This window comes from Pinus tabuliformis, chromosome 9 (assembly GCF_031772625.1).
Source record: "Pinus tabuliformis cultivar Carrire ecotype Pingquan chromosome 9, CPIR1, whole genome shotgun sequence".
In the NCBI taxonomy this organism is placed as follows: domain Eukaryota; kingdom Viridiplantae; phylum Streptophyta; class Pinopsida; order Pinales; family Pinaceae; genus Pinus; species Pinus tabuliformis.
In genome coordinates, this window is record NC_142307.1 from 1,049,838,774 (window position 1) to 1,049,858,592 (window position 19,819).

A 19,819-nucleotide genomic window follows, 5' to 3' on the forward strand; every position below is an offset into this window, starting at 1 on the left:
AAGAAGAACACTGAACATGAAATTTTCCCACAGGAAGAGCAATAAAATTGAATTCTACCTAATCTCACTCAGAAAATTTCACTGGAAATGAACATGAATTGAATTATGAAGCATAGAAAAATGCATATGAAAACATAAGAGACACATTTGCTACACTCGCAACCACAAGAATCTCATGAAACAGAGCCGCTGCCTTTCATTAATTCTCTATCAAAAATACAAGTGAAGAAACAAAGTTTATTTCCCACAGTCTCCCAGAAGTTACAAGCTAACCAACCCTTTGAAAATAGCTTACATACAATATATAGAATGTGCCATGAAGAGATAGAACGCCCAAGGGTTGGGGAGTTACTCGAATCATTACAAAATGGAGATGAAGAGCCAACCATCAGCTATAGGTGCAGCGCTACAAACATGACATTTGGCTTGGGTGACCGTTTGTCTTCCTTCGCCACTTGGATAGAAGTCCATCTGGAAAAAAAATGCTTTAAATGCTGCCTTTGGTGCTAAAAAACTGAAGTGTAGATGAGTGGGTCCACTTGGAGAAGTCGCGAATCGAAAATTCACGAAAGGGAAGCAAATTTGGCAATTTTTCCTATGTGCATCGCGCTACTTTGGAGCCTGATTTGAGGCACTTGTAGGTGTCCAAAATGTGCCCAAGTGTTCTTTTTGGAAATCTTGTCCTATCTACTTTCTAACCCAACTGGAATTTCTGAATTTGGTGCTCATTTTCCCCTCCAAATCTTCATTCTCCCAATACTACTTCTTGTGTGTCAAAAAAGGGGCAGAGAGGCCATTTTTTGGGTGTTTTTGACCTCTTGGAGACTCAGATCTTGCCCAAATTTCTTGTCCAAGCAACAGTAGTCGTGATTTTCCATGCCAAATCCAAAAATGCAAACCATTCTTCATTTGGAGCTCCCAATTTTTAGCGCCCTGCCACAGGGAGAAAAAACCTGTGTTTTGCCCAAAAATTTGTCATGTGAGCAAAATTTCCCCAAATTCCTTGAAATTTGGGCTGGAGGTTCTCTATGGAGTGCTATGCTCTGCCAAAGAAGCCTCAGCCAAGATTCGAAGCCTATCTTTCTCTTTTGCCTCTTTTGCGTCTTTTGTTGCTTTGCTCAATTTTGCCTTCAAGCTCCTTATCCGGGCCTTTGCACTCATATTTCGTGTCCTGTAATGATAAGCCATGTGTCTCGGCAAGGCATGGTATTTGTCAGCTTTGTCCAACAGCCTCTCCAAGTGCATGTTAACGCTCTTGAGATGGGCCTCCCGGTCCTCATTGATCTCTTGCTCCAATGATGTGAGCTCAACTCTTCTTCTTTGTGCAGCTTGGCGATGCTCTCGAATGTTTTGTAGCTCCATGATCGCCCGCTGATCCTCTAGCTGTTTGTTTCTTTGCTCCAGGTACTTCATGTTCCACTTAGCCCTCTTCAAGTCAAGGGATAAGGCCTCAATCACCGATTTCTGCTCCTAGATGATCTCTCCAAGCTATCCATTTGTAGGTTCTGTATCTGTCTCATCATCATGAAGGAGAACGAATTCTGTCTCTCGTTCACCTAATGGCTCACCTGAAGGCCCCTCAACATGCATGGGCTCCTTACCTTTTTCCTGTTCCTGTGTCGTCAATGTAGGAAGCGAGGACCCTTCCACCCCGGGTGGAGATAACACTCGCTTTGGCGCTGCAAACAAATGTCTATTGCCTCTCTGATAGGTGATGAATACTGGCATAGTAGCAGTCTCATGGCACTCATACTGATGTGAAGGACCACCTATCTCATGCTTTGCCTTTGATACTACCTGTGGAACGCTGAAGAAGTCACGGGAGATGAAGTCCTCCCAAGAAATGCCTTGCAATCCCAACTGATGATCCACCAAAATCCGGATAAGAGAAAAGTGATAAACATTGTTGAGCTGCTGCTAAGGGGTCTTATGCTACATGAAATTTTTCATCCTCTCTATGTTCCCGCAAATGAAAAATGGGAGGTTCATCATCCGCACCCTGGTAAAGTGCATGAGCAACCTAATGTGATAGGCATAAAGGCGAGAAAACCTCCCCTCACAACTGAAGTACTTCATGATCAATTTCATGAGCGGAGCATACTCATCTCTCAAAAATATGAATGGGAAAACTCTCGTGAGCTGACTCAAACAACTGGCCTTAATGTAAGGCTCATAATGATGCCTCTCCACCTTCTTCTTCTTATGCCACTGTTCTCCAACATTTGGTATGCCTGTTTCCACTGATATGGTTTCGGGTGTCAATGTGAAAGTGACCCCAGCCAAGATAGACTGACCTCCATGTAGGTGAAGCGCAAAAAGACGGGCCAACGCATGATGAACTCTGACATTTGCCACCCTTTGAAAAAATTCAAAACATGCTAGGTGCTGGAAACATGACATAGAAAGAGGGCATGCCTGCAACTTGGTGAGGGTGTTTGGCTCATCTCTAACATGTTTTCCACTTTGGTGATGTCTCATGGGGGCCTTTTCTCCTGAAGCTGTATCACTGTGGGTCTCCACCTCATACTCTAATGAAACCTCGGATGCCATGACTGATGTTTATAAACTGTATTTAGGCTACCCCTTTGATGATGGTGAAGCTAGGTGTTGTTTTAATAATCTGCCACCAAGGGGGAAAATGAAACGAGTATTAGGAGAACAAGGGAGTATTAGGAGGGGAGTAATGAAATGGGAATAGGGGTTATAAGAGAATTTTGTTTGGGGATATGTAGTGGGTTTTGGGTATTTTGATAGGGTAGGGTTTGGGTTTTTTGGTAAGGTAGGGTTTTAGGGTTTGTATTGAGTAATAGGAGGAGGGGTAAGGGAATATGAGTTTGGTAGTGTTAGGGTAGTGATAATAGGAAAAATGGCATAAGGGAATGAGGAACAGGGGTAGGGTAGGGAAAATTAAACCTTGGCAGCAACAACACAATGGCACAACCCTAGCAAGATGGTTTCTTGGTGTCTTTTTGTGGTTGTTTTAAGAGTTTTGTTTCATTTCAACCATGGCCATAAAAACCACCATATCTTTATCCCATTTGATGAACAGTGAGTTTGAGAGCCTACCTTGCAATTAGAGGGGCTTCACCAAAGATTTGAGGGAGTTTTGGCACGTTCTGAGCGCTTTGTCTCTATGCGTTGCGCGCAAAGCCCAGTGCGCCGCGCTCTGGGTGTGCACCGCGCTGGTTATAAGTTTGAACTGTGGGTGGGTTTTGTGTGCACTGCATCCTGTGTGTGCGCTGCGCCCCTATAATCACCTCCAAACTGCTCCAAACCACACAATTGCTCGCTCCTTGACCTTGCAACGTTTTTCCTATGCCTTGATTGAACAATGAGTTTGATTTGTGATGGAAACTTGTGTATAAGACTTGGAGGTCATGATTAAATTTACTTTTTCAAAAAACCCACCTTTCTAATGTCATGTTTGGCACTTTTTTCACTGACTTTAAAACAACCCTGATTTTCACTTTTCCTCTGAAATTTTGGCTCAAACGATGAAATTTTCGACACTTTTTGCAAGGATTGCATGATAGAGCATCTGGTCATGGAAACCATGATTGCACCTGAAGAAATCAACATTCAACCCTTTTTGAAAATTTTGTCACAAATGACATTGTTTGACTTTTCTTCAAAACAGAGTTTTGAAGAACAGTCAAAGTCTATCAATATGATGATGAAACTCTGCAGATCATTACTTTGAAAGAGAATCACTTTGGCCTGCATGGCTTTACTTGGACATATTAAAGACCAAATTGATCACTCCCTATACCTAATGACCAAAAGTGACTTTTGTCTGTTAAAGGACCAGACCTTGACTGTTATGGACTTTTTTTATTATTTGACACAAAGACACAAGCCAGCAGGAGCCATACATGAGGGGAGATGACTAGCATGACCTTCTCCGTCAGATCATGGCATGCCCCTAGCGGAATACAGCTGATTGAATGGAGCGGGACACCTAAAAATGAAATGCATAAAGAGTTTTGATCTCTGACGGAGGACTAACCAAACCGACTCTAACAATATCAATTTACAATCATCACAAGAAGAACAAGTAGTTGTACCATTAAAGAAATATTAAAAATATTTTGCTTGGGATTATACAGATATGTAGGGAATTCATCCAAAAACATGTATCCATGATATTTACACAGATGAAACTATCAAACCTATAAGACAACCACAAAGAAGAATGAATCCAATGATGAAGGAGATAGTAAAAGAGGAATTACAGAAACTATTATAGGTAAGATTTATCTACCCCATTTGTGATAGTCAATGGGTTTCCTCCTTAGTTGTGGTTCCTAAGAAAAATGGAAAATGGATAATTGTGTAGACTATAGTGAACTGAATAAGGAAACACTTAAGGATCATTTCCCACTACCATTCATTGATCAAGTACTATACTCATTAGCAGGGAAACATTTCTTTTCCTTTCTTGATGGATTTAGTGGTTATAATCAAATCAAGATAGCATTAGAGGATCAGGATAAAATTACATTTACTTGTCCATGGGGTACATATGCTTACAATGTGTTACCTTTTGGATTATGTAATGCACCTACTACTTTCCAAAGAGCAGTCCTAGCCATCTTTTCCAATCTTATACATGAATGTGTAGAAGTATACATGGATGATTTTACTGTTTATGGGAATACATTTAATGATTGTTCAAATAATTTGGAAAATGTTTTACAAATATGCATTGACACAAATCTATCCCTTAACAATGATAAGTGTTTTATGATGCTAATTGAAGGGATAATGTTGGGACACTATATTTCATCATCTGGAATAAAGGTGGATCCAACAAAGATAGAAGTCATTGTAAACCTATTACCACCAACAACTCAAAAAGAAGTAAGAAGTTTCTTGGGATATGCAAGCTATTGTCGGAGGTTCATTGAAAATTTCAGTAAAATATCTTTTCCATTATTTAAACTACTTACAAAAGACATAGAATTTCAATGGAATATAGATTGTCAACATGCATTTGATAAACTCAAACACAAATTTTCCATAGCACTAATTCTCGGAGGACCAAATTGGTCATTACCATTTAACATTATTGGCATTATGATACATGTGTTGTACTTGATGGCAACCCCCTTGTAGCAGAACAACTCACTTGTATATGGTAACTAGATGAATATATAGGAGAGATATTAGATGTGACAGAATGCATGACAGTTGTGTTTACAGATGTGACAAAATGTATGGAAATTCAAAGGAATCAGTTCAAAAGTAATGTATAATGGAAAATCACATTATAACAGGTCTATTAAGAGGGAACAAAGTAATGATACAAAAGAATAAGATGAAGGAACAAAGGACTACATATCATAATCAAGAAGTTGAAGAAAAAGGAGATTTTCAGGTATGTTAAGTTGTATACACAGGTTCATTGTACAATAAAAGTGTATACGCGCGGGTTAACAGAAAAAAAGAGCATATACATATACATGCACTTCCACAGGAGGAAAAGTACGTACATGTTGGAAAAACAAGGTTTTGGTCCAAGGTATTTAGTCCAAGGTATTTGGTCCAAGGTATTGGTCCTAAGTGGTTTTGGTCCAAGGTATTGAGAAAGGCCTAAAACTATATAAGGAGGAGAAGATCATTAGGCCAGGGCATGCAAGTATTGAATATCTTATGAAGTGTTAGATCAAATAGGCAGGTTATGGGATTTTGATGCTTTTCTTGATCTGAACTAAGGATGCACCTATGTGGTTGATGATGGATGATATCTAATGATGGATCAAGATCGTAATGACTTATCATTATGTGATCTGACAATGGATAGGCTAGATCTGATTGCTAACACACGTTTTATCCTTTATATATGATGATTTGGGTATGTTTGAAGTTTGAAATTGTAGAGAAGTTATAAGTAAGTATTTCTATATGCTGGTTCACTTTGGTGAAGGTGTGTATACATGCTGGTTTGGCTCTTTCAAGTAGCATATGAAAAAGAAAAGCTTGATCCTCAGGGATGACTAATCTATCAGATCAATATTGTTGTTTTGCTGCTATGTTACTGCTGTTTGTCAACGATGTCTTCTTAGATATGAAAGTAGAACTAAATGTATAAGCAAATTGAGTCTGATTGATTGATTGATTGAGAAGGAAGGGTGATCCTTGTTGCTATCTATTTAGAACTCTGTAATATGACAATAGATCTTCAGAATGTCAATGATTGGTACAATTAGTGGTCAGATATTGATGATTCAGTATCTTTAAGAGGTATACGCAGGTTGGACAAAAGGAAGTAGCGTATACACGTAGGTTTTCTTCATTAAAGGAGCGTATACATTGACACATGAATTTTGAGGTTATAGTTTGTTCTGGCTGTTGATGTAGTGTTCTAAGTTCATATCTATGTACTGGTTATAGTGATCGGTCTGTTCTAGTTGATTGGATGAATTTGATAAAGTTTGATTGAATGGTTGATGTAGTTGTATCAGAGGTTCAATGATTGTTTAATTCAGTTGTGTCAGAGGTTCAGAGGTGTCAGTGATTGATTGTTTTAGTTATTTCAGAGATTGATGAAGTCTACAATAGCTGCAAAGTTATGAGTTAATATTTACAGATCTATACGCTGGTTGGATTTGACAAAAGCACGTATACATGCTGGTTCGGCACATCGAAGTAGCATATACATTATGAAATATGATGTTTGAAGGTGCATTTGGTTTTGGTTTTTGATGCAGAGTTCTGGGTTTTTCTTTGTGTTCTAGTGATAATGATCTGAATGTTAAGATTGATTGATTGTGATTTGCTACAGTGATGATGGGTTTTCAATGATTGATTCAGTTGTGGTTGATTCAGATATTGATGATTGAGTTTCAGTGATTGTTTGATGCAGATGTATTTGATGGTTGTATTGCAATGGTGATTGGTTCTAAGCTTCAATGTTGTTGATGGGTCTAGTATGAAAATTGGATGAAACATGGCCTTCAGATTGTGGTGTTTTGTTCCAGGAGTATCCAGTCTGAAAATTCATGAAACATGGTCCCTGGAGGAAGAAAGAAGGTTGTAGCCTTCTGTAGGTCGGCGCCTATGTACTACTAAACATATCGGCTAGGGGGTTGTAGCTCCCTTCCAGCAGAAGCTGGAAAATGAGGAAAGGTTGTAGCCTTCTATAGGTGGGTGCCTGTGTATTGGTATAAGTCTGCACCAGTACAAGATTGTAAACAAATTTTCTTATTATTAAAAGAAGACAGAGATGACAGCAGCAGGTGGTTTTCACCCACATTGGGTTTCCACCTTAAATCTTGGTGTTCATGTGTGTTGCTTATGTGTGATGGTTCATTTTTTTATTAAATTCACATGGTTACTGTTTAATGTTTAATAAAGTATTGATGCACAGATTAAAGATCAACATATGATGAATTAATTAAATCATAAGTTCACTAGATATACAATGGTTGCCTTAAGAATAGTTGCGTGCACACATGAGTTCCCTTCACTGAAGTAGCATATATAAATCTGATTATGGAAATGAAAAAGTTATTGATTTGTAAATACTTATTCACCCCCGCTTTCAGTATTATTTCCAACACACATCTCCATTGATGCATTTGATACAACAATAGGAGCATCTCTCGGACAAAAACAAAATCAATTTAACTATGCTATATATTTCATTAACAAAAATCTAACTCCAGCATAGTTGAATTATAATGTAACTGAAAAAGAAATGCGTGTTGTTGTGCATGTAGTCAATAAATTTAAACATTACATAACATGATATCAAGTTTTCATTCATACTTATCATTCATCCATAAAATACTTAATGAACAAGCCTATTTCCTATCAAGGCTTCATCTTCCTGGTGAGATTGTTCCTGTTTCTGATAATTTTCCTGATAAGCACTTATTTTCTATAACCGTCAAAACCCCATGGTTTGCTGACATAGCTAATTACCTATCATTTGAAAAAATACCTTCTCATTTTACAAATAAACAGAAAAGGAAAATAATTAAAGATAGTGCTAGATATAGTTGGGTTAATGGAGACTTTCTCTATACTGGACCTAACATTGTAATTTGAAAATGCATAAGAGAAGATGAAATTTTTGATATTTTAAAAGCATGTCATGATCAACCATGTGGCAGTCATTTTGTAGGGAAAAGAATAGCATACAAAGTCATGAATCTAGTCTATTATTGGCCATCACTATTTAGAGACTCAAAAATAAAGTGAATAATGAGTTCTGGAGCTCCTGCGCGTGCAGGTCTGACCTAACATCCATTGCTACCTCTTATAGACCCTCCACTTGGCAGCCTCCTACTGTTGAGCTCTCCTAAGCTCGGGCTTGGCCCCTCTTTGATGCATTCCCTCTCCCCGTGCAGCCTCCTGTTGTTTTCTTTCCTCTTGGTAGCCTCATGCTGCTGAGTTCTCCCTCACTATGCCCCTCTCCGCAGGGGGATATTCTTCCTCCTAGCAAGGAACAAATGATCATGAAGCAGCCTTTGCTTCTCTAGTAGCAGAAAATGGAACTCCAAAAGCCAGGCCAGTTGCTAGTAAATTCGTGAAGAAGTTAGCAGACATTCCAGAGATTTCAATACCTCCAACACTCCCCAGAAAAGTTGTTATCTCTTTAGCTGAACGTGGTTTGGCAGGACAATTTACAGGGTTGTGGCCCTCTCCCAAAGCAGTCCAAAAATGGGTAGCAAGAAACTGGAGTGCAAATATCCAAGGGAAAATAGCCATAAGATTCTGTGGAAGGGGATATTTTACTTTTCTATTCGAAACTAAGGAATATAGGAATCTAATATTTAGAAATGGACCCTATTTTATGGATTCAAGAGGCTTATATATGAACAGATGGTCTCCAGATTTTGATCCAGAGATGGACATCCCAAGTGTTGTTCCAGTTTGGGTCAGGTTGCCTCATCTTCCCCTTCACTGTTCGGGAGATGAGTTGGTGAAAGCAATCGGAAATGCAGGAGGCAAGTACATAAACAGATGTGAACCAAAAGATAATATGCACGCCTGTGCTAGAATCTGCGTGAAAGTAGACCTGGGCAAAGGGCTATCGAAGGCTATTAAAATCAAGGTGAATCAATGGACACACATCTAGCAGCTAGACTACGAACAAATCCCACTCAAATGTAAGGTATGCCATGAATACGATCATTTTACAAATAGATGTAGTAAGCTAAAAGAAGTAGAGAACACTGAGAACGTTGAAGCTCAAGAATATACTTGGGAACAAGTAAAAAGAAAGAAACCCCATAACAAACAAGCTACCACTAATTCCTCTCAGCCTCATGAAACCAATGCAATAGCCTCTATCCCCCCAATAAACATGACCCCTCTAGCAAATCCTTCCTCAAATCCATTCAAACTTCTGGGAGAAGACCTGCCATCCCCTCGTTCTCCTTCCCAGCTAATTCAATAGCCATCATCTCATCCCCACCCAGAGCCCATTCTCTCCCCCACCCATAGTTGATCGAATTGTTACAAGAAACAAATTAAAATAAAACAACCAAACATGGGAACAACTGAAAAAAGTTGGAAGGAAATCCAACAAAGAAATAAGGGACGAAGCAACAACAAAGGGAATGGCCATAGGCACCCAACAACCAATGGACTATTTTCTCGGCAAATAGAAGGGAAGTGGAGAGAAAAATCAACAAAAGGAAAAGGGAGGGACCCATCATAAATCTAGTAAATAATGATTACGGTCTCTTGGAATAGCAGGGCTCTGGGATCTGCTTTGAAAATCAATGTAGTACGAGACATAATAAAACAGGAACAACCAAATATTCTTATGATCCAAGAGACCAAAGTTAGCAATCAAGAGGTTCAAAAACTGATCAAAAATAAAATAAAAATCGAAGGAACAACCATGGACTCCAATGGAGCCTCAGGCTGTATATGCACAATTTGGAACAAATGGAAATGGGAACTTGCTAATCAAAAACTCAATAACTATTGGGTAAGAAGAGATTTAAAAAAAAGAACACAAATGAATAGTATACCTTCATAAATATATACTCTCCAAACCATTATAGAGATAAAGCTCAATGCTGGAAATCAGTAAAAGAAGAAGCAAAAGAAGGACAAAGGGGAAAATTAGTGATAGGGGGGATCTAAATTTGATTAGAAATATAGATGAGAAGCTGGGAGGTAATTATTTCAGTGATCCCTCAAGAGTAGCACTAGAAGAACTTATAGAAGAGCAAAAACTCCTTGATATTCCTACAAGTAATGGAAAATTCACCTAGAGTAATAAAAAATCAAGGGCACACAATATAAAGGAAAGATTAGATAGAATCTTGATATAAGAAAATTTGGCAGCAGGCTTCTCTATAATCAAAAGCAAAATAGTGCATGCTTCAGCCTCTGACCATAAGCCTGTTGTGTTGATATTGGATAGATTGGAGAATCAAGGTCTGATACCTTTTAAATATAACGAAATCTAGGACAACAAGGAAGATTTGGTAAACTAATAAGGGAAAGCCGGGAAACCAATGTAATAGGCTCCCCCCATTATGTATGGGAAACCAAGTTGAAAAATTTAAGATTACAACTAAAAGCATGGGAAAGAGAAAATGCTCTCAAGAAAAAAAATAGAGCTGCAAGAGAAACTCGAAAAAACGAGCAAGGAAAAAGAGAATCAGCAAGATAGTGAGCAAGAGCATGCTCAAGAAAAAGAAATTTTCATGGACCTATACAAGCAAAATAGGCTAGAGGAGGAGGAAATTAGGCAAAAGTCAAGATGTTTATGGCTAAAATCGGGGGACAAAAACACTGCCTTTTTCCATAACAACCTTAAGATAAGAAGACCAAGTAACCAAATCGAAAAAAATTCAAGTGGAAGGATAGGAAATAAGGGAAACAAAAGCTATCAAAAAGGTTGCCCATAACTACTACAAAAACTTTCTATCAGTAGGGGACCAACAAGTGGACATCAAAGACTTTCTTCAGCAAATTAGCAGCGAAATCAATGAACAACAAAACAAAGAGCTCGAGAAAGAGGTCACAGAGGAGGAAATAAGAGAGGCAATTTGGAGTATGCACCCGGAAAAAGCTCCAGGGCCAAATGGTTTTACAATTGCTTTCTACAAGAACCATTGGATGACAATAAAAAAAGATCTAGTAAGAATGATAAAAAATGTTTAAAAAATAAATAAAGTGGGAGAAAATACCAAAGCTTCTCATCTGGCTCTCATCCCAAAAGATCTGAATCCTATCTCCTTTGATAGATACAGGCCTATCTCTTTATGAAACTCCTCCTATAAAATCATCATGAAAATCTTTGCAAATAGACTGAAAAGAATTATGCCTTACATCATCTCTGAAAACCAAGGTGGCTTTGTCCCAGAAAGACAGATTATAGATAATGTTATTATAGTGTAGGAGGCGATACACAACAATATTCAAAGAAAGGAAAAGGGCACGGTCATAAATTTGGATATGGCCAATGCTTTCGACAGAGTAAATCATAATTTCCTTGTATTTGTCCTTCAAAAGTTTGGCATCTCTTCTATGTTCATAGGTATTGTTATGGCATGCATCTCCACCCCTTGGATAGCACCGTTGATCAACGGGAGGCCAAGTAGATATTTTCACAGCATAAGAGGTCTGAGGCAAGGGTGCTCGCTTTCTCATTTCCTCTACATATTAATGGCGGAAACGTTGATTATTCAGCTAGAAAACCAAAGAGTAAAGAGGAAAATCATAGGTATTAGAATCACCAGAGGAGTTAAAGAAATAGACCACTTTCTTTTTGCTGATGATACCCTTCTCATTGGGGAAGCCTCCATTATATTTTCCAGGCGGTTTAAAAAATTTCTAGATGATTTCCTTGATGTTTCAGGATGCCTTCTAAACAACAAAAAATGCAGAATTTACACTTGGAATGTGCCAATTAACATTATGCAGAGGATTTCTCAAATAATGGATATTTCGATTCAGCTAAACTGGAGCCATTTTACTTATCTAGGTTTACCTTTGGCAAAAGAAGTGGCTAAGTCAAAGGTCTAGAACAAACATATTGAAAAAATGAGGGGGAAAATACAAAGTTGGGGAATGACGTGGTTAAATCTAGCAGGCAGAACAATATTAATCAAAGCTCTTCTTTCAGCCTTGCCAATATATCAATTTTCCATAATTATGGCCCCAGCAAGTGCCCACAAACAAATGTAATTAATCATTATAGGCTTTCTATGGCAAGGAGGAAAACAAGAATCCAAAAGATTCAGTCTAGTTCATTGGGATCATGTGACTCTTCCATTTGAAAAAGGAGGTATCTCTATTAGAATTCCAGGTTTGTCAAATAATGCACTTGGGATGAAGTTAGTTTGGAGAATGTTAAATGGGAAGGATCATTGGTGGGGCGAAGCACTTTCACGGAAATACCTCAACTGTCAACAATCAAAGATGCTCATTGAAATTATCCCTAATCGTCCTTGTACTCAAGTATGGAAACTCATAAAAAAAATTATTCCTCAAGTTAGAGATCAAACCTCCAAGAACCCGACGAATGGGAACTCTACCTCTATTTGGGATGACAGGATCATGGGAATAGCTCCCTTGAATCAATATCAAAACTTAAGAGGACTAAAAGATTGGTTGGAGGAGAAAGGCACTACTTCATTATACTCCATATCAGAGTGGGAACAAAACAAGTGGACAACTTGGAGAGTGCAGTTTCTTCTAGATAGACTGAAAAATCAGTGGGAAGTGTTAGCGCTTGGAATTCACCTAGGCTGAGATAGACAAACTCTCAAGGCTACATCAAACCATTTCACCTCGTAGCTAGCCCTACGAGGTATGAGAAGGCTCTCTCGGGTCAGATTCGGTAGATCTTTCAATATGATAAGCTGACCAATTAGGAATAAAGATTTTAGGCTAGTAAATTGATAAGGGGGGGTTGATTTAAAGATTTTTGGGGTTTTTGGTGGCAATTGGAGGGAGTGCAATTCAGGGTGCGGGGATTGAGCTCAGTTTTTGCAGGTGGATCTTTGGGGCAAGGTAGGAGTGAGTGCTGATGCCTTAATCTGAGATGGTTGATCAGGAATGATAGAGGAGGAGCTAAAGAGGGCAAACAACAACTTTGAATCCTCTTTAGACAATGGAAAACATAGATATTGAACAAAATTAAAAGCTGAGCATGGCATGCATGAATTCAAACTTTATCACTTCATCTTGTTCAATTAGCAGCAAAGAAAGACATGGAACACATAAACACACTTACAATAACATGTAGAGAACACACCATCAACACAACAATCCACAAGAATCCACAATGATGTCTGCAAAACCCTGGCCTTCCTTTTCCTTAAATTGCAGTAATAGATGTACAATATACAATAATGCTTCTCCCACAAGAGTCCAACCATGAAAATGAGAAAGAGAGAGCATAATATAGACCATCTAACTCCTTTCCCCACCTCTAGGGGTCGAGCTCAGCTTCCTAGGAGCAGTTTGAACTAATTCTAAACTAAGCACTAGATAATAGGTAGTCCAACAACTTGCCTCTATTACTTAGCTAACTCATCCATGCATTAATTATTCACTTTTTACATCAAGGAAGCTTCTAGAAGGGTAAAGAGAGATAAAATCTATCAATGTTCCATGAAAATTATACATTCATCCATCATCTACAAGTAAAAATCATCAACCAAGGTGAAAACAGTGTTTTCTGGCCTGAAAAGTCAAAACTGCCAAATTCAGCTCGAGTGGTCGCGCCCCCTGCTCGAGTGGTCGCGCCCCTTTGCAGCAACTTTTGAGTGGGTTCCACTGGTCCAAATCAGGTGCACGATGGCTCATTGGAAAGCTTGGTATATCTACTTTCCATCCCAAGTGGAATTTCTGGATTTGGAGTTGATTTGACCCCTCAAAAGTCAATTCTCCCAAGGTCACTTTCTGCAACTCAAAAAGTGGGCAGAAAGTCAAAATTTTGATGTATTTTGAGCTTTTGGAGGCTCAAATCTCAAAATCAGGCTTCTCCCAAGTATAGGTAATTTTAGTCTTTGCATACCCTTTCCAAAAATGTCAACTTTTTGCAATTCCGAGCAATCCTCACGAGTGGTCACGCGGGGGGTGAGACCACTCCACAGGCAAAAACTTGTAAATTTCCAAAAAATTTCCAAAATGCTCCAAAACTCTCAAATTTTTTTGATTTTGCTGCTGGATGAAGGCTAATGAGTACCATGGTGAGTGAGGGATGCCTCAGCCAAGATACGGAGTGGGTTTGTCCTCTTCGTCTTCTTCTGGGCCTTTGACAGCTTCCTTTGGAGAATTTTCATTTTGGCTTTGCAAACATGCAACCGTGCCCAATAGTGTGTTTTCATGTTGCGTAGCAGTTCTTGTCCTCGTTTGCCTTCTCTAACAGCCTCTGCAAGTGTGCATTCACACGGATAAGCATGGATTCCCTCTCCTTGGGCAGCAAGTCACCGGGCCTCCTACGGTTGATGACTCGGTCACTTCGAATCCTCCACATCTCATCCAACTCTTTCTCATCCTCAAGTTGCTTGTTGCGCTGCTCAAGATAGTTTATTGTCCATTGTTAGGGTTTTGGGTAGATTAGATGGAGGGCATTAGGGTTTAGGGATGCATATGAGAGGGATTAGGGTTTTAGGTGTAGGGAATGGGGCATTGGAATTGAGATTCATTCTTTGCAAATGAGATGAGATTGAAACATATCATAACAATTGTGAATTTAATGGGAAACAATGGAGGGAATAGATGGGAATCAACACCTTGAAAAAACATCAAATCCTAGCATTATGCCTATATGAACAAGCAGCTACCAATGTCTTCTTTCCTTGCATTCTTGGAGGTATAATCACAAGCATGAGGATCCACAATCACCATCAACCAACAAAACAATTTGTAGAGAGCCTACCTCAACCCAATTTGCAAGTTTGAAGGAGATTTTGAGTGATTTGGAGGTGATTTTGGCACTTACAGCCTGAGTGGTCGCGCACCTCCTGAGTGGTCGCGCACGTTGTAATTTAACACTGCAAGAGAGCCTCTGAGTGGTCGCGCACCTCCTGAGTGGTTGCGCACATTCACAGCCTTGTTTGAGGGCCTTCCTGGTGTCAGAATAAGGTGCAAGATAGCTCGTTGGAAAGATATTTGAGTCTAATTTCCAACCCAAGTGGAATTTTTCAATTTGGAGTTTATTTGACCTATCAAAAATCAAATCTCCCAAGACTAGTCAAAACGTGCCCAATGAGGCTGCCTCAAGGAAGAGTGTTGTTGCAGTCAACTTTTGAATACCTTCCTCAACCCCAAATTGAGCTCATGATAGCTCATTGGAAAGATATTTGTGTCTAGTTATCATTTTACTCATCGTGCAAGTCATTTGGTCAACCAAGCTAGGAGAAAACTTTATTTTCCCAAGGTCACTTCAGAGGTGCCTTTGATTCTCCTAAGGCAACGGTATTCTTGACATTTCTCTCAAACCATGACACCTGTGTAAAAAATGAAAGAGGTTTTTCTTCCTTGGCATGCTTTGGACAAAAACCTCTCTCAGTTTTGAAAAATTCATCTTTTATTGCTCAGAAACAGCTTTTGAGTGAAACTTGTCCCGATGTGTGAAACAAGGAATGTTGTCGAAATGGAGCGAAATGAAGGGGATAGGGGGCTTATAAATTCTTAGGGAAATTTTTGGGAGTGGGGAGGGATGTTAGGAAGCAGGGGAAAGTGGAATCTCAGAGATTGAGTGAGGGGAAGGGATCGAAAAGGGCAAAACACAGGCCAAACCTAGAAAATTGCCAGGTTGTAGCTAGAAACTAGGGTTTGTGCAAAAATGAGGAATTTGGGGGATCTAAGGGATGAGAAGTGTTTGATAAGGTAATTTAAGGATAGGGGAAGGTGTATGAACATCAGGAAACAAGTTTTGCCAGTGATTTGACCATCCAAGAGAAATTGCCTTCAAAACCCTAGGAGAGGGAAATGACCTTGCCTGGGTGGCAACTGAAGCACGGACCAGGTGTAAAATGACTCATTAGACACTGACATGATAATGAAAACCCTATGAATGATGATAGACTCCACTGAATGATGACATGGACTGACATTTGGGCAAACCCTAGACCTAATGCCTAGTGACCAAATTTTGGCTTGAAGACTCACTGAAATGACAAAATTTGACCTTGACACTCTGAGACCACTTTGTAAGAGCATATTTGATCACTGTAGGAAGGCTGGAAAGATTGACACTAACAGGAAGAATTGAAACTTTTACTTGCAGGAGCAGCCCCAATAAATAAAGAGAGCCAAGAAAGTTATATATGGACCTAATCGGTGGAAAATTTACAGTAAGATCAGGCTACAATTTTCTGCAAAAATACCACAATTACGAAAAATGGAATCTTTGGACAGCAGCATGGAAGAACGAATGTTTACCCAAAATAAAAATTTTTGCATGGACTCTTCTTAAAGGCAAGATTCTTATGGCAGAAAATTTAAGGAAAAAGGTTTTCAAGGCCCTTCTATATGTGTTATGTGCCAAAGGGAAGAAGAAATTATTCAACATTTATTTTTGAAATGCATTATTTCCAGAAAATGCTGGAAGAAAATCATCAATCCTCTTGAAATGAACATTGACACTTTTGAGCAGCTAACAACTCTAAATGTAAATTGGGAGAAAAGCTATCCATATGCAAGGAAAAAAAAACTGTTATAAATCGAATCTGGAAGTGCCTCCCCTCCACTCTATGCTGGCATTTATGGCTAGCCAGGAATAAGTGTATCTTTAAAGGAAAAAAGCCAAATATTGGAACCATTTTAGCCAAGACATGGGGTCAAATTTCGGAAATGATAAGTGCAAATGGAGTGCCAAGTTTGGGCCAAAATAGTTTGCAGCAAGAAGAAAAGGATTGGCATAAAAAAGCCCTCATTGAAGATTTAGCAAGGAATCAATTACCAAAGAAGGTAGGAAGAAAAATCAGAGATTGGAAGCTTTGTGGGAATGACAAGGGGATGGAGGAATGGATTAAAAATCAAAGAAATCACATTCTTTTCTTTGATGGAGCCTCAAAGAACAACCCTGGAAGAGCAGGGGCAGGCAGATTAATTTTGGATTCGAAAGGCGAGGCAATAGCTACTTATGAATGGGGGATAGGAACAATGACAAACAATAGGGCAGAGGCATACAATTTGCTAATGGGCACCAATATCCTCAAAAAATATCAATTAAAAGATCCTATTATAATTGGTGACTCGAAAATTATAATTGCAGCAATGGAAGCAGGGAGAGACTTCAAAAATCTAGCTTTAAATACAATTCGACAAAGAATTATGGACAACATAAAGAAGTTGGGGAATGTTGTTTTTAAACACGTTCTTAGAACCCAAAACAAGGACGCTGACTCCCTGGCCAACAAGGCAGTGGAACAGAGAGCTGGAATGGTGAAAGAAAACCATGAAATCTATGAACAAGAAATCCCATAATTCATTCCCTCAAAGGGACAGGCCTAAGACTCAAAGCATAGTTAATCACTCAAATCAATTGCAACAAGGAACCAAAATATGATTAAGCAACAGGAGATCCATCTGTACATGACTGACAAAAAAATATTAGCCAATCCTTCTCGAACAGTGAGGAGAATCCTCATAATTAAGAATTGGAGGCATCGTGATTTACAACAAATAAAGAATCGCCCCCAAGATCAACACATAGAAGTTAAAGGTCAAATCTTAGCAGTGTTCGTTCTGAGCTGAATGGGAAATCGGCCAAGCACCGTAGTTAGCGAGATAGTCATGAGTAGGTTGAGAAGAATCACGAGCTCAACATGCTCAATCAAGCCTTTAAAAATAACCTCAAGCATAGGAACCATCATTATCAGAGGCAACATCGGGAAATAGAAATTAGAGAGCAGTGAACTTCAATTATCGATACATAGGAGCTAAGTAGAGGACAATGCATAAGGAGTAGAGAAAAAAATCAAGGAAGAGAATGTATAGCACAACAAGGAATCCACAACCATCAGGAAATCCAAAAAAACTCGGACAGTCAAAGGAAAAATCATGACAGCAAAGAACGACACATGATAGATGTCAGTGATGGTAGCTCAGACCACAATTTTCATGAGAAAAGTAGAGGCACTGGGAAAAAGCAAGGTAGATTGAAGGAACAATAGAAGAAGGAACAACAAAAGAAGGAACAACAAAAAGATGAAGGAACAATAGTAGAAGGAACAACAACTAGAAGGAACAGTGCCAGAAGGAACAACAACCAAAAGGAACAACAGCAGAAGGAACAATAACCAAAGGAATAGTAGGCTGAAGGAATAGCAACAGAAGAAACAACAAGAAGATGAAGGAATAGAAGTAGAAGGAACATCAACTAGAAGGAACAATAGTAGAAGGAACAGTGCCAGAAGGAACAACAACCAAAAGGAACAACAGTTGCAAAAGGAGCAGTGGCTGAAGGAACAACAGGCCAAAGGAACAACAGATCAAAGGAACGATAGGCCGAAGGAACAACAACAAGGAACAATAAGAAGAATGAATAACAAAAGAAGGAACAGTAACCAGGAAAAGGAACAACAGCATAAGGAACAATAGACAAAAGAAAAATAGACCAAAGGAACAACAAGTCGATGGAACAACAGCAAGGAACAACAAGCAGAACAAATAACAACACAAGGTACAGTAAACTTAAGGAATAGAATTAACTCTTCCAGCTTACAAACCATAATTTTTTTGTGAAATATGCAATGTAAATTTATTTTCTTAGCGGGTCAATATGTTAAACAGTACTCTAGAATAGCTAAAAAAACTTATGAAGTTTTGATACCAAGCACAGGGGAAAGGTCTGCGTGCCTATTCAACTGCTCAGTCTATCATATCAAAAAACGGAATGTAAAAGAAGCTTGCTCCAAAATCCTTTTTTGATAATATAACAACTATCCGACCTTGTTTAAAAAAAAAATGTTCAGAGACTCAAAGACTTATGTTAAAAAGTGTGATAGATGCAAAAGGATAGGTAGACTTGAAGTTTTTGATGAAATTCCATTAAAACCACAAGTACTTATAGAGCCATTTCAACATTGGTCTCTTGACTTTGTGGGTCCTATCAACCCACCATATAATGGTAATAAGTACATCTTAGTATGTACTGACTACGTAACAAAATGGGCAGAGGCCAAAGCAATGACCAAGGCAACAGAAATTGCAGTAATATCTTTTCTTTTTGAAGAGATATTTGTAAGATTTTGGGTTCCCAGGTAGATTGTCACAGACTAGGGAGCACAATTCACCTCCAAGCTTGTTCGAGACCTTATAGGGAAATAAAAAATCAAGCATAGGAAATCAACTCCATATCACCCTAAGGCAAATGGACAAGTGAATCAACAAACAAAGTACTTGAGAACATCATGACAAAGACCGTGAACATGCACATGAAGGATTGGTTAGAGAAACTGAATGAAGCACTATGGCCTTATAGGATAACATGGAAGAGTACTACTGGATTTAGCCCCTATCAGCTTGTTTATGGAAAAGAATTTATGTTGCGAATTGAATTTGAGATCCATACATACAAACTTACGACAGAATTGGGACTGCACCTATCAAAAGCACAACAACAAAGAATAGTGCAACTCGATTAATTATATGAGACTAGGAAACAAGTTGTAGAACATACATCATTGGTGCAATAGCAAAAAAAGTGGCATGACATATTTATCAAGAAGAAATTTTTCATATAGGGGACTCAGCACTTCTTTATGATTCAAAATATAAATATTTCAATGCAAAATTTACTACTCATTGTCTAGGCCCATATGAAATAGAAGAAATCTTTTATAATGGATCAATGAAAATTAAAGCAATAGATGAATCTGCAACA